At 36.3% G+C, this 14,683-nt stretch overlaps 1 non-coding gene across 1 annotated transcript; it reads left to right on the forward strand.

Annotated features, from left to right (window-relative positions):
* The first annotated feature begins 14,155 nt into the window (after positions 1-14,155).
* LOC131828232 (U2 spliceosomal RNA) lies at positions 14,156-14,339 on the forward strand. Its single transcript, XR_009352299.1, has one exon. It is a non-coding gene; the product is annotated as a U2 spliceosomal RNA (small nuclear RNA).
* Positions 14,340-14,683: the final 344 nt, after the last annotated feature.

Genomic DNA, 14,683 nt, shown 5'->3' on the forward strand with positions numbered 1-14,683 from the left:
ATGACTTAAACTTACAACATAATAAACAAAAAAAGGATGAGTAAATGTAACCTACAGTAAGTAGAGGAAAGTCAGTGATAAAGATGAGCTAAAAAAAATCACTAAAATAGAAAATATAAAGACAGTAGAGAAAACCAATTATAATAAAATATGGTTCTGTAGTTGTTAAAAGCATAATGTCTTAGTCAGTTCAGGCTGCTATAAAAAATATGATGGACTGGGTTATTTGTAAACAATAGAAATTTATTTCTTATAGTTCTTATAGACAGCAGATTCAGTGTCTGGTAATAGCTGCTTCTTGGTTCAAGGTGGCCTTTTTTTCCCCCCTTCTGTGTCCCAAAATGGTAGAAGTGGCAAGGAAACCCTTAGAATATGTTTTAATAAGAGCACTAATCTTTATAAGTGAGAAGTCCTCATGACCAAAAGACTCAAAGGACCCACCTCCAAAAATCAACACACTGGAAATTAGATTTCCGTGTATGAATGTTGAGTAGACACAGATATTCAGCTTATAGGAGAATAAGGAATAATTAATGACATGCTAGTAATTCTACAAATAGACAATTGCCCAAGAGACAAAATTATGAGTCATTCAAGAAGAAATGTATAATATGTGTAGTCTCATATCTATTAAGCAAATTAAATTTGTATTTATTTATAAGTCTTTCTGCAAAGTATGGGTTCACAAGCTTCACTGTGGAATCTTACCAAACATCAAACAATCTAGCAGAAAGTGTTCCCAAAATTGAAAAGGAGGGAATACATTCCAATCTATTCTGTGAAGTCAGTAGTACCTTTAAACAAAATCAAAGACATTATAAGAAAACTACAGATTATTATCCTCCATGGATACAAATGTAAACATTTTAAATAAAATTTTTACAAATCAAATTCAGTTATAAATATAATGGGCAATGCATTATAACCAAGTGAAGTTTATCTCACTAATGTAAATTTGCTTTACATTAAAAAAATCAACGAATGCAATCTACAGTAATAGCAGGATTTAGAAGACAAAGAAGTATGATAACCTTAAATCATGGGATAACAACAAATAACATTTAATCAATTCCAAACATCCATTACTGATAAAAACTCAGCACTCTAGGTGTAGAAGGTAACTTTCTTAACCTCAAGAAGGGCAAAAACCTTTAGCTAACATCATTCCAAATGTCAAAAGAATGATATATCCACCATAAGATCAAGAACAAAACAATTATATTCTTCTTCACTGCTTCTATTCAATATTGTACTAGGAGTTCTTGCTATGCTATATGGCAAATAAATAAAGAAAAAAAGGCATCTACAATTGAAAGGAATCAGAAAACTGTCTTTAATTCACAGTTGCCGTGAATAACTATATCAGTGGTTTTACACTAGGGGTGATATTGCCACCAGGAGATATTTGGCAATACCTGGAGAGATTTTTAATTATAAAAACTAGTGGGTTACTACTGACATCTAGTGTGTAGCAGCCAAGGATGCTGTTAAAGATGCTGCAATGCACAGAACAGCCTCACACAACAAATAATTATGCAGTCCAAAATGTCAATAGAGCTGCTGTTGGGGGACTCTGTTCTATCAGAAGATATAATGAGATCTACAAATAAGCTAGTTAAAGCTATTAGATGAGTTTAGACAGATTCGTATGCTACAATACCAATATACACACATCAATTGCATTTATATGTAAGAGCAGTGGATAAATGGAAATTAAAATTTTAAGTCATCATTTACCAGAACATCAGAAAGTATGCAATACTTAGAGATAAATATAACAAAAGAAGTAGAATATATAACTGGAACTACAAATATTAAGGTAAACTCATGAATACATAATAAATAAACACATAATGCATAAATAAATGAAGACATATACTTTGTTCATTGTCAGAAATCTCCATGACCATACCGAGTCTAAGCAGGGGTGTGGAGTGCTTTTCTCATTCACTGTTATTAGGGATATAAAATGGCACAAACACTCAGGAAATCTGACAGAATCTTAAAAAGTCGGGGCACCTGAATGTCTCAGTTGTTAAGCATCTGCCTTTGGCTCAGGTCATAATCCCAGGGCCCTGGGATCGAGCCTCACAGTGGGCTCTCTGCTAAATGGGAAGCCTGCTTCTCCCTCTCCCACTACCCTTGCTTGTGTTTCCACTCTCACTGTATCTCTCTCTGTCAAATAAATGAATAAAATCTTTAAAAACCCACAAATACTTAAACACATACCTTCCATATGACCCAGTCACTTTCTTGCTAAGTAATTGTCCAAGGGAAATGATGGCATATGCATTTAAAAAAACTTTTCACAAATTTTTATAACTGGTTTATTGTAGTATCTAAAACCTGGAAACTAACCAAAAGTTTATCAATTGAAAAATAGATAAATAAATTTTGGTGTATCTGTGCAATGGAATATTATCCACCAATAAACAAAAAGGACCATTTGTATCCACAATAGATTTATGAATCTTGAAAAACAATTCTGCTAAGCATAAGGAGCCAGACTATTAACCACTAACAGCAACAACATAAAAGAGTACATAATGTATGATTCAATTTATGTAAAATTACAGAACATGCGAACTAACGTGTAGTGACAATAGACTATGGTTTATTGAGGACAGGGTCATGAGGGCTAATAGGGAGGAATTCCAAAAGGGTCTGTGGAATTTTATGAGATTGTAGATACATTCAGGATCTTGATTATAGCTTCCAAACCCATCAGTTTGTACATGTTAAATACATGCGGTCTATCGTATGCAAATTAGATTTCAATAAAGCTGTTAACAAGCTAAATAAAATGCATATTATACATTATCAACGTACTACAACTTACATTCAAATATTTCCACCTAATTTTTAAAAAGATTTATACAACTATAAATGCCCATTTCTCTTCTTGATTCTGTTTTTATTTTTATTTTATTTTACTTTTATTTATTTATTTTTCTTTATGTGCTGTTTTATTATACGTTTCATGCCACATTTTGTTATAAGCCACAAAATACACTGTGTATATTTTTAATCTAAAATGTCAGTCTTTTAACTTTCTTGAAAAGATACAAAGCAATGTTTTATATTTACCTACATATTCATAATTCCTTGTATTTTCTTTTATTTTGAATATCCAGATTTCCATTAAGTAAAATTTTCTAGAATTCATAACTATAAATCTCAACTTCCCTGTAGGCATGAGGTGCATGAGCTGAGATCTTTTTTTTTTTAGCTCATCAGAAAAACACAACTACAGAGAAGCACAATAATTTGGAATATCTCCTTTAAGTCATGGGAGATAAATATGATTTAAATATGTCATTTGGGCAAGAATGATATATATTTAACCATAGGATACGTTCAAAAGTTGTCAAATGACATAATTTCTTCATTTTTACTTGCCTAACCTCTTTAAAAAAACATTTAAAGCACGTAAATGTGCATTTAGGATTTCTATTGTGCTTTCGATCAGCAAAATTTTCTGAGCTGCTCTTAGCCAATATTTGAGGAAATTCTAACAGTTTGGAAGAATTAATAATTAATAAAATACTTCTATAAATACTGAAGTATATTTTACAGTATATAATCATTAGTAATGAAAATATCAACAATTTAGTAAACTTGCTAAGTGTTACTAAATAATATATTTTTAATGTTATTGAATAAGTATGAAATAACAAAGATAAAATCTATATACAAAAGTTCTCAAATATTTATTTTATAATTAAATTAACTTCTTTTCTACTTTTGTTTTAGATAAGAATTCTGTGAATGATCAGGTGTTTAGAAAGAAATGAGAGCTATTAAAATTCTTGTTATCTTTTACTTTTTGAGAGTACATACATGTAACTCAAAATAAGTGGTAAATTATTTTTATTATTATTTATTTTTATTTTATTATTTATTTTGTGGTTTCCATGGGGTGGGGATGGTTTTGGAAAGTAAGGTAAAATAAAATGAAAAGTTTCTTGACCTTGCTCTATCCCAATTATTTGAAAAACCTTTTCATAACATTACTGTAATTATTCAACAATAAGTAATGAAGTAGTACTAACAGTAATTAATTTTTGAGCACTAATTATGCTAAACACTGTTCCAAGAACCTTATAGGACTTAACTAATTTAATTTTAAAGCCTTTCTTTGAAAAATACACTATTTACAACTCTAAGATATGGGTGATGAAGCTGTGTTGCATGGAAGTAACTAGTATAGGATTCTTCTTCTTTTTTTTTTTTTTTTAAGATTTTATTTGTTTATTTGAGAGAAAGAGAGATCACAAATAGGCAGAGAGTCAGGCAGAGAGAGAGAGGGAAGCACACTCCCAACTGAGCAGAGAGCCCAATGAGGGGCTCAACCGCAGGACCCTGAGATCATGACCTGAGCTGAAGGCAGAGGCTTAACCCACTGAGCCACCCAGGCACCCCTAGTATAGGATTCTAAGCTAGAAAGTTGGAAAGCCAAGGTTTGAACATAGGCAAACAGGACAAAAGTTCAAATTGCCTTTTTAAAAAATTTAAATTCAATATGAAAATTACAATTCAATATCTAAATTATAATATAGTGTAATATTAGTTTCAGCAGAGAGTTTAGTGTTTGATAAGTTGCATTTAGCACCCAGTGCTCATTACCATCAAGTACCGTCCTTAATGCCCATCATCCATTTACCTCATTCCACCATTCACCTCCCCTCCAGGAACCCTCAGTTTATTCCCTAAAATTGAGAGTCTCTTACCATTTGTCTCTCTCTCTGTTTTTTTTTCTTGTTGTTGTTGTTTTTTGTTTGTTTTTAGATTTTTTTTTAAATTTATTTGACAAGATCACAAGTAGGCAGAGAGGCAGGCAGAGAGAGATTTGGGGAAGCAGGCTCCCCTCTGAGCAGGGAGCCCAATGTGGGGCTTGATCCCAGGACCTTGGGATCATGACCTGAGCCGAAGGCAGAGGCTTTAACCCACTGAGCCACCCAGGTGCCCCTCTCTCTCTGTTTTTATCCTATTTTATTTTCTTTTCCTTCCCCCATGTTCATGCATTTTGTTTCTTAAATTCCACATATTCGTTAAACCATGTGGTATCTTTCTCCAACTGATTTATTTCATTTAGCATAATACACTCTAGTTCCATCCATGTCATTGCAAATTGCAAGATTTCATTCTTTTTGTTGGCTGAGTAATATTCCATAAACACAATGGAGTGTGTATACATATACATATTAATTTATCCATTTATCTGTTAATGACATATTACTTTATGCATTTATCTGTTGATGGACATCTGGGCTCTTTCCATATTTTGGCTATTGTGGACATTGCTGCTATAAACATTGGGGTGCAGGTACCCCTTCAAATCACTGTGTTTGTATCCTTTGGATAAATACTTAGTAGAAGAATTGCTGGGTTGTAGGGTAGTTGTATTTTCAACTTTTCGAGGAATCTCCATACTGTTTTCCGAGTGGCTGCACTAGTTTGCCTTCCTACCAACAGTGTAAGAGGGTTCCCCTTTGCATCCCCACCAACATCTGTTGTTTCATTTTAGCCATTCTGACTGGTGTGAGGTGGTATCTCATTGTGGTTTTGGTTTGCATTTTTCTGATGATGAATGAATGTTCAGCATTTTTTCAAGTGTCCGCTAGCCATTGTACTCCTTCTTTGGAAAAATGTCTGTTCATGTCTTCTGTCCATTTCTTGAATGGATTGTTTATTTTTTGGGTGTTGAGTTTGATAAGTTCTTTATTGATTTTGGATACTAAACCTTTATCTGATATGTCATTTGAAAACATCTCCTCTTCCATAGGTTGCCTTTTAGTTTTATTATTTCCTTTGCTGTGCAAAAGATTTTTATCCCAATGAAGACTCAATATCTCATTTTTGCTTTTATTTCCCTTGCCTTTGGATCTGTGTCTAGCAAGAAGTTGCTATAGCCATCATCAAAGAGGTTGCTGACTGTATTGCCCTCTATGATTTTGATGGAGTAACATTTAGGTCTTTCATCCATTTCGAATTTATGTTTGTGTATGGTGTAAGAAAGTAGTCCAGTTTTAATCTTCTGCGTGTGACTGTCCAGTTTTCCCAACACTATTTGTTGAAGAGACTGCCTTTTTTTTTTTCCATCAAAGCTCACATTCTTTCTTTCTTTCTTTTTTTTTTTTTTTTTTTAAGATTTTATTTAAGTATTTTACAGGGTGAGAGTGCAGTAGGGGAAAAGGGAGAGAATCCCAAGCAGATTCTGTGCTGAGCATGGGAGCCCAATGTGGGGCTTGATCTCAGGACCCTAAGATCATGACCTGAGCCAAAACCAAGAGTTAGTCGCTCAACCACTGAGCTACCCAGGTGCCCCCAAAGCTCACATTCTTAATTATATACTTAACTACATATATGACACATATAAGAACATCAAATAAAATAAATTTACTTTGTTTAAAGTCCAGCTTTTGCTGGTCTGCTTTCATATTGTTAATATTTTAATAAGAAGACTTTTAATCTGAAAGCTGTGCCAAGTTCCTGGATGATAGTGACATGCTGCTCAAACTATTATAGCTGTGCTTAGGCATTTCATCCCTGAAGCGCCATAGTGGTTGTCACAATTTCATATAATTACCTACCTTGGAAATGAAAAGACCTGAAAAATTATCCATCAAATGTCTGGGATTTTGTTTGTTTGTTTGTTTGTTTTGTTTTTTTCCTATGGGCTTAGGACCATCTGACAATAGTTGTACATTTTAAGCCTATAGCTCAAAATCCCATGATACTGAACAATCTGAAATTAGATATGCATTTTACCCTACAGCAACATGCCTTATTATATAGATGACTTCATCTATTTCAAAATGTGGTCCAATTTAAATATCTTCCTCAAATGCCTTCGTATTTTGCACTTATTCTTAAATTTGGGACTAAAATAAAGTTCTTTGCTTGTGGTTTCCATGGGGTGGGGGTGGTTTTGGAAAGTAAGGTAAAATAAAATGAAAAGTTCCTTGATCTTGCTCTATCCCAATTATTTGAAAAACCTTTTCATAACAAATTCATATCATAGATACAAATACCCACTATGAAAACTTTCATGAACTGGCATTGAAGACAGTGCTAAAGAGTGAGGAATTTGTTACTTATAAAGCTTTCATAAATGGCATTGAAGACAGTGCTAAACAGAGAGGAATTTCTTTAAATTATAAAGCCACAAATAACAATATTCCCCTAAATATTTGGGATATTCTTCCGTGAAAATATCAGGGCATAAAGTAAAATCCAATAAAAACAGCAACAAAGTTGAATAAATTCTGATCTGTACAAGGAATGCATGTTATTTTCAAATATACAAGGGTATCCAGATAAAAATATGAAGTGGAATTTTTAAAAGGCATGCCATAGAAGGAATAAGAATATAATAATATTGTCACACCAAACACTGCCTTGCACATACACTTATTTTTTAAAAATAGACATTATTTTTTAGAGTGATCTTATGTTCATAGCAAAATTGAAAAGTACAGAATTCCCATTACCTCCTGTACCTACACATGCATATCCTCCCTAACATCAACAAGTTTCACCAGGGTGGTACATCTGTTACAATCCATGAATCCTACACTGACACATATTTACAGAAGGGCTCACTCTTAGTGTTTACATTCCATGGGTTTTGATAAATGTAATCAATATTTTTCTATTATTAAAGGTTCAATCATACAGAGAAGTTCTATTGCCCTACAAATTCACTGGGCTGTATATATTCTTATTTATTCTTTGACTATTCATTCTTCTTTTATTTTTTTTTATTTTTTTTTTTAAATTTTTTATTTTTATAAACATATATTTTTATCCCCAGGGGTACAGGTCTGTGAATCACCAGGTTTACACACTTCACAGCACTCACCAAATCACATACCCTCCCCAATGTCCATAATCCCACCCCCTTCTCCCAAACCCCCTCCCCCCAGCAACCCTCAGTTTGTTTTGTGAGATTAAGAGTCACTTATGGTTTGTCTCCCTCCCAATCCCATCTTGTTTCATTTATTCTTCTTCTACCCACTTAAGCCTCCATGTTGTATCACCACTTCCTCATATCAGGGAGATCATATGATAGTTGTCTTTCTCTGCTTGACTTATTTCGCTAAGCATGATACGCTCTAGTTCCATCCATGTTGTTGCAAATGGCAAGATTTCATTTCTTTTGATGGCTGCATAGTATTCCATTGTGTATATATACCACGTCTTCTTGATCCATTCATCTGTTGATGGACATCTAGGTTCTTTCCATAGTTTGGCTATTGTGGACATTGCTGCTATAAACATTCGGGTGCATGTACCCCTTTGGATCACTACATTTGTATCTTTAGGGTAAATACCCAATAGTGCAATTGCTGGGTCATAGGGCAGTTCTATTTTCAACATTTTGAGGAACCTCCATGCTGTTTTCCAGAGTGGCTGCACCAGCTTGCATTCCCACCAACAGTGTAGGAGGGTTCCCCTTTCTCCGCATCCTCGCCAGCATCTGTCATTTCCTGACTTGTTGATTTTAGCCATTCTGACTGGTGTGAGGTGATATCTCATTGTGGTTTTGATTTGTATTTCCCTGATGCCGAGTGATATGGAGCACTTTTTCATGTGTCTGTTCGCCATCTGGATGTCTTCTTTGCAGAAATGTCTGTTCATGTCTTCTGCCCATTTCTTGATTGGATTATTTGTTCTTTGGGTGTTGAGTTTGCTAAGTTCTTTATAATAGATTCTGGACACTAGTCCTTTATCTGATATGTCGTTTGCAAATATCTTCTCCCATTCTGTCAGTTGTCTTTTGATTTTGTTAACTGTTTCCTTTGCTGTGCAAAAGCTTTTGATCTTGATGAAATCCCAATAGTTCATTTTTTCCCTTGCTTCCCTTGCCTTTTGCGTTGTTCCTAGGAAGATGTTGCTGCGGCAGAGGCCGAAGAGGTTGCTGCCCGTTCTCCTCAAGGATTTTGATGGATTCCTTTCGCACATTGAGGTCCTTCATCCATTTTGAGTCGATTTTTGTGTGTGGTGGAAAGAAATGGTACAGTTTCATTTTTCTGCATGTGGCTGTCCAATTTTCCCAGCACCATTTATTGAAGAGGCTGTCTTTTTTCCATTGGACATTCTTTCCTGCTTTGTCGAAGATTAGTTGACCATAGATTTGAGGGTCTATTTCTGGGCTCTCTGTTCTGTTCCATTGATCTATGTGTCTGTTTTTGTGCCAGTACCATGCTGTCTTGATGATGACAGCTTTGTAATAGAGCTTGAAGTCCGGAATTGTGATGCCACCAACGTTGGCTTTCTTTTTCAATATCCCTTTGGCTATTCGAGGTCTTTTCTGGTTCCATATAAATTTTAGCATTATTTGTTCCATTTCTTTGAAAAAGATGGATGGTACTTTGATAGGAATTGCATTAAATGTGTAGATTGCTTTAGGTAGCATAGACATTTTCACAATATTTATTCTTCCAATCCAGGAGCATGGAACATTTTTCCATTTCTTTGTGTCTTCCTCAATTTCTTTCATGAGTACTTTATAGTTTTCTGAGTATAGATTCTGTGTCTCTTTGGTTAGGTTTATTCCTAGGTATCTTATGGTTTTGGATGCAATTGTGAATGGGATTGACTCCTTAATATCTCTTTCTTCTGTCTTGCTGTTGGTGTAGAGAAATGCAACTGATTTCTGTGCATTGATTTTATATCCTGACACTTTACTGAATTCCTGTATAAGTTCTAGCAGTTTTGGAGTGGAGTCTTTTGGGTTTTCCACATATAGTATCATATCATCTGCAAAGAGTGATAATTTGACTTCTTCTTTGCCGATTTGGATGCCTTTAATTTCCTTTTGTTGTCTGATTGCTGAGGCTAGGACCTCTAGTACGATGTTGAATAGCAGTGGTGATAATGGACATCTCTGCCGTGTTCCTGACCTTAGCGGAAAAGCTTTCAGTCTTTCTCCATTGAGAATGATATTTGCGGTGGGTTTTTCATAGATGGCTTTGATGATATTGAGGTATGTGCCCTCTATCCCTACACTTTGAAGAGTTTTGATCAGGAAGGGATGTTGTACTTTGTCAAATGCTTTTTCAGCATCTATTGAGAGTATCATATGGTTCTTGTTCTTTCTTTTATTGATGTGTTGTATCACATTGACTGATTTGCGGATGTTGAACCAACCTTGCAGCCCTGGAATAAATCCCACTTGGTCGTGGTGAATAATCCTTTTAATGTACTGTTGAATCCTATTGGCTAGTATTTTGTTGAGTATTTTCGCATCTGTGTTCATCAAGGATATCGGTCTATAGCTCTCTTTTTTGGTGGGATCCTTGTCTGGTTTTGGGATCAAGGTGATGCTGGCCTCATAAAATGAGTTTGGAAGTTTTCCTTCCATTTCTATTTCTTGGAACAGTTTCAGGAGAATAGGAATTAGTTCTTCTTTAAATGTTTGGTAGAATTCCCCCGGGAAGCCGTCTGGCCCTGGGCTTTTGTTTGTTTGGAGATTTTTAATGACTGTTTCAATCTCCTTACTGGTTATGGGTCTGTTCAGGCTTTCTATTTCTTCCTGGCTCAGTTGTGGTAGTTTATATGTTTCTAGGAATGCATCCATTTCTTCCAGATTGTCAAATTTATTGCCGTAGAGTTGCTCATAGTATGTTCTTATAATAGTTTGTATTTCTTTGGTGTTAGTTGTGATCTCTCCTCTTTCATTCATGATTTTATTTATTTGGGTCCTTTCTCTTTTCTTTTTGATAAGTCGGGCCAGGGGTTTATCAATTTTATTAATTCTTTCAAAGAACCAGCTCCTAGTTTCGTTGATTTGTTCTATTGTTTTTTTTGGTTTCTATTTCATTGATTTCTGCTCTGATCTTTATGATTTCTCTTCTCCTGCTGGGCTTAGGGTTTCTTTCTTGTTCTTTCTCCAGCTCCTTTAGGTGTAGGGTTAGGTTGTGTACCTTAGACCTTTCTTGTTTCTTGAGAAAGGCTTGTACCGCTATATATTTTCCTCTCAGGACTGCCTTTGTTGTGTCCCACAGATTTTGAACCGTTGTATTTTCATTATCATTTGTTTCCATGATTTTTTTCAATTCTTCTTTAATTTCCCGGTTGACCCATTCATTCTTTAGAAGGATACTGTTTAGTCTCCATGTATTTGGGTTCTTTCCAAACTTCCTTTTGTGGTTGAGTTCTAGCTTTAGAGCATTGTGGTCTGAAAATATGCAGGGAATGATCCCAATCTTTTGATACCGGTTGAGTCCTGATTTAGGACCGAGGATGTGATCTATTCTGGAGAATGTTCCATGTGCATTAGAGAAGAATGTGTATTCTGTTGCTTTGGGATGAAATATTCTGAATATATCTGTGATGTCCATCTGGTCCAGTGTGTCGTTTAAGGCCTTTATTTCCTTGCTGATCTTTTGCTTGGATGACCTGTCCATTTCAGTGAGGGGAGTGTTAAAGTCCCCTACTATTATTGTATTATTGTTGATGTGTTTCTTTGATTTTGTTATTAATTGTTTTATATAGTTGGCTGCTCCCACATTGGGGGCATAGATATTTAAAATTGTTTAATCTTCTTGTTGGACAGACCCTTTGAGTATGATATAGTGTCCTTCCTCATCTCTTATTATAGTCTTTGGCTTAAAATCTAATTGATCTGATATAAGGATTGCCACTCCTGCTTTCTTCTGATGTCCATTAGCATGGTAAATTCTTTTCCACCCCCTCACTTTAAATCTGGAGGTGTCTTCGGGCTTAAAATGTGTTTCTTGGAGGCAACATATAGATGGGTTTTGTTTTTTTATCCATTCTGATACCCTGTGTCTTTTGACAGGGGCATTTAGCCCATTCACATTCAGGGTAACTATTGAGAGATATGAATTTAGTGACATTGTATTGCCTGTAAGGTGACTGTTACTGTATATGGTCTCTGTTCCTTTCTGATCTACCACTTGTAGGCTCTCTCTTTGCTTAGAGGACCCCTTTCAATATTTCCTGTAGAGCTGGTTTGGTATTTGCAAATTCTTTCAGTTGTTGTTTGTCCTGGAAGCTTTTAATCTCTCCTTCTATTTTCAATGATAGCCTAGCTGGATATAGTATTCTTGGCTGCATGTTTTTCTCGTTTAGTGCTCTGAAAATATCATGCCAGCTCTTTCTGGCCTGCCAGGTCTCTGTGGATAAGTCAGCTGCCAATCTAATATTTTTACCATTGTATGTTACAGACTTCTTTTCCCGGGCTGCTTTCAGGATTTTCTCTTTGTCATTGAGACTTGTAAATTTTACTATTAGGTGACGGGGTGTGGGCCTATTCTTATTGATTTTGAGGGGCGTTCTCTGAACCTCCTGAATTTTGATACTCGTTCCCTTTGCCATATTGGGGAAATTCTCCCCAATAATTCTCTCCAGTATACCTTCTGCTCCCCTCTCACTTTCTTCTTCTTCTGGAATCCCAATTATTCTAATGTTGTTTCGTCTTATGGTGTCACTTATCTCTCGAATTCTCCCCTCGTGGTCCAGTAGCTGTTTGTCCCTCTTTTGCTCAGCTTCTTTATTCTCTGTCATTTGGTCTTCTATATCACTAATTCTTTCTTCTGCCTCATTTATCCTAGCAGTTAGAGCCTCCATTTTTGATTGCACCTCATTAATAGCTTTTTTGATTTCACCTTGGTTAGATTTTAGTTCTTTTATTTCTCCAGAAAGGGCTTTTATATCTCTCGAGAGGGTTTCTCTAATATCTTCCATGCCTTTTTCGAGCCCGGCTAGAACCCTGAGAATTGTCATTCTGAACTCTAGATCTGACATATTACTGATGTCTGTATTGATTAGGTCCCTAGCCTTCGGTACTGCCTCTTGTTCTTTTTTTTGTGTTGAATTTTTACGTCTTGTCATTTTGTCCAGATAAGAGTAAATGAAGGGGCAAGTAAAATACTAAAAGGGTGGCAACAACCCCAGGAAAATATGCTTTAACCAAATTAGAAGAGATCCAAAATCGTGAGTGGGGAGAAAAGGGATAAAAAGAGGTTGAAAAAGGAAGAAAGAAAAAAAAAAAAAAACAAAAAGAAAAGAAAAAAAAAAAAGAAAAGAATTTTTAAAAAAAGAATACACCTAAGAAAAATGTAAAGAAGAAAATATATATATATTAGATAAACTAGTATAAAATCGTTAAAAAAAGAAAAAGGTAACAGTTAAAAAAAAAATTTTACCTGAAGGCGAGAAAAAAAAAAAATGAAAAAGAAAAAATTAAATTAACTGCAAGACTAAAAAAAAATCACAGGAAAAAAGCCATGAGTTCCGTGCTTGGCTTTCTCCTCCTCTGGAATTCTGCTGCTCTCCTTGGTATTGAAACCGCACTCCTTGGTAGATGAACTTGGTCTTGGCTGGATTTCCTGTTGATCTTCTGGGGGAGGGGCCTGTTGTAGTGATTCTCAAGTGTCTTTGCCCCAGGCGGAATTGCACCGCCCTTACCCGGGGCCGGGGTGAGTAATCCGCTTGGGTTTGCTTTCAGGAGCTTTTGTTCCCTGAGCGCTTTCCGTAGAGTTCCAGAGGACGGGAATACAAATGGAGGCCTCCTGGTCTCCGCCCGGAGGAGCCGAGAGCCCAGGGCCCCACTCCTCAGTGTGCCCTCAGAGAACAGCGCCCAGTTACTCCCGTCTGCCTGACCTCCGGCTGCGCTCCGAGCTCACCGAGCCTGCGACCGGTTCAAGGTCACCCCGAGCTGCGAGCTTACTGTCGGCTCTGTCTCTGTAGCTGGCTTTCCCGTTCCAATACCCGCAAGCTCTGCGACACTCAGACACCCCCGATCCTTCTGTGACCCTGCGGGACCTGAGGCCACGCTGACCCCGCGTGGGCTTCGCCCCGGTTTAGCCTCTGGAGCGATGTCCCTCAGCGGAACAGACTTTTAAAAGTCCTGATTTTGTGCACGGTTGCTCCGCCGCTTGCCGGGAGCCGGCCCCTCCCCCCGGGGTCTATCTTCCCGTCGCTTTGGATTGACTTCTCCGCCGGTCCTACCTTTCAGAAAGTGGTTGTTTTTCTGTTTCCAGAATTGCTGTTCTTCTTCTCTTCGATCTGCCGATGGATTTTCAGGTGTTTGCAATCTTTAGATAAGCCCTCTAGCTGATCTCCGGCTAGCTGAAGCAGTCTCAGCTTGCTACTTTTCCGCCATCTTGACTCCTCCCCCCAAATGACTTCTCGGCCTTTTGGCTAAGATCAAGTGTAGTATCTGTTCTTATCAGTTTAATCATTCTTCTTTTAAAGCCTTGATATCCAGTGATATTTTAACTCTCCCTATAGTTTATTCTTTCTAGAATGTGATATATCTGGAATCATATGGTATTATACCCTTTTCACATTGGCTTCCATTATTTAGTAATAGGCATTTAAGTTTCCTTCATGTTTTTTTCATTTCTTGATATCTCACTTTCTTCCCCCCGCAACCCCTGCACTGAATACTATTTCATTGTCTGGATGTATCACAATATATTGATGCATTTATCTATTGAAGGACCTCCTGGTGGCTTCTAAGTTTTAGCAATTATGAAGAAAGCTGCCAAAATATTCACATGCAAGTTTTTGTATGGACTTAAGTTTTCACTCATCAAAAATCAAATCTGCTAGACTGCATGGTAAAAGTATATTTAATTTATTTTATTTTATTTTATATTTAAGAAACTACCAAAATGTCTTCCAAAGTAGCTGTATCATTTTGCAT

Source organism: Mustela lutreola, chromosome 3, assembly GCF_030435805.1.
Source record: "Mustela lutreola isolate mMusLut2 chromosome 3, mMusLut2.pri, whole genome shotgun sequence".
NCBI lineage: Eukaryota > Metazoa > Chordata > Mammalia > Carnivora > Mustelidae > Mustela > Mustela lutreola.